The 1929-nt window shown below is 43.0% G+C and overlaps 1 pseudogene; it reads right to left on the reverse strand.

Annotated features, from left to right (window-relative positions):
- Window positions 1-339: 339 nt before the first annotated feature.
- Window positions 340-1353, reverse strand: LOC122755170 (annotated as a pseudogene).
- Between the last annotated feature and the right edge of the window lie 576 nt (window positions 1354-1929).

Here is a 1929-nt window from a genome sequence, read left to right on the forward strand (position 1 = left end):
TTCCCCTGAAAGATTACACTCAGTTTTGCTGGATAGGCAATTTTGGTTGTAATCCTAATTCCTTTTTCTTCTGGAATATCATATCCCATACCTTCTGATTCTTTAATGTAGAAGTTGCTAGATCTTGTGCTATCTTTATTGTGGCTCCACAGTACTTGAATTGTTTCTTTTTGGCTGCTTACAACATTTTTTCCTTGACCAGGGAGCTCTGGAATTTGGCTAAAATATTCCTGGAAGTTTACATTTTGGGATATCTTTCAGGAGGTGATTGATGGATTCTTTCAATTTCTTTCTTTCTTTTCTTTTTTTTTTTCAGACATAGTTCAGTTTATTCATTGTTTATAAAAAACATCTTAGGTGGTTGCCATAGCAGCTCTGGACAGACACATGACTGTGAGTCTTCACAAGATAGTCAGTGAATTCCTGATACGGAAACTTAGTAAACACAGTCTCCTTCCACAGGCCTGGGGTTAGGTAGCTATATGTTTTGGAGATGGCATCAAAGGTACCTTTAGCAAAGTTGTCCAGAGTGGCAATACATCGCCTTGCAGAAGTGTAGCAGTCATCAATTCCAGCCATCATCAGGAGCTTCTTAGGCACAGGAGCTAAGACTATACCAGTACCTCGATGGGCAGGGATCAGGCACACTAAAACTGATCCAGGGGCAGCTAGATGGCACAGTGGATAGAGCACTGGCCCTGGAGTCAGGAGTACCTGAGTTCAAATCCGGCCTCAGACACTTAACACTTACTAGCTGTGTGACCCTGGGCAAGTCACTTAACCCCAATTGCCTCACTTAAAAAAAAAAAAAACAAACTGATCCATAGTGCCTAGTGACCTTGAAAGGCATGGTGTGAGGCTTGCCAATCTTATTCCTCCAGTAGCCACACCTCACACTGGAAGGATGGACAGCTTGGCCAGAATGATAGCACCATGAATAACTGTGGCTACTTTCTTGGAGCACTTGACATCCAAGCCAACATGGCCACTGTAGTCGCCAAAGGCTACAAAATCCTTGAACCTGCTACATTGTCCAGCTCTATTTTATTTATGAACATGCATGATCTTCAGAATCTCATCCTTCAATGAAGGCCCAAGGAAGAAATCTATGATCTCAGATTCCTTAATAGGAAGGGAGAAAAGATAGATCTCCTCCAAAACTTGATCTTCATGTCCTTTACTAGGTGGCCCAGCTTGGTGACAGGAACCCACTCCTTATCCTCAACCTTTCTTCCTTGGGCCCTGTGCCCTTAGCCCCCCACTGCCAAAGCCACTGCTGAAGACCCCTTGGCCTCTGACTCTGGGGCCCACAGGGCCCCCAGCTCTTCCTGCAGCACAGGCATAGTATGCCATTTGGTGTTTGTTAGAAGCAATTCTTTCAATTTCTATTTTACCTTCTGCTTCTATAACATCAGGGCAATTTCCCTGACATTTTCCTGGAAGGTGATGTCTAAGCTCTTTTCTTTCTTTTTTTTTTTTCCTTTTAGTAAGGCAATTGTGGCTAAGTGACTTGCCCAGGGTCATACAGCTAGAAAGTATTAAGTGTCTGAGGTCAGATTTGAACTCAAGTCCTCCTGACTCCAGGCCTGGTGCTCTATCCACTGCGCCACCTAGCTGCTTCTTTGTTTTGTTTGTTTGTTTGTTTGTTCATTTGCAGGACAATGAGAGTTAAGTGACTTGCCCAGGGTCACACAGCTAGTAAGTATCAAGTGTCTGAGACCAGATTTGAGCTCAGGTCCCCTGAATCCAGGTCCAGGGCTTTATCCACTGTGTTACCTAGCTGCCCCAGCTCTTTTCTTGATCATGGTTTTCATGTAGTCCAAAAATTTTCAAATTATCTCTCCTGGATATATTTTCCAGGTCAGCTGTTTTCCAAGGAGATATTTAACATTGGCCTCTAATTTTTAAATTCATTTGGATTTGTTTTAT

Source organism: Dromiciops gliroides, chromosome 4 (assembly GCF_019393635.1).
Source record: "Dromiciops gliroides isolate mDroGli1 chromosome 4, mDroGli1.pri, whole genome shotgun sequence".
NCBI lineage: Eukaryota > Metazoa > Chordata > Mammalia > Microbiotheria > Microbiotheriidae > Dromiciops > Dromiciops gliroides.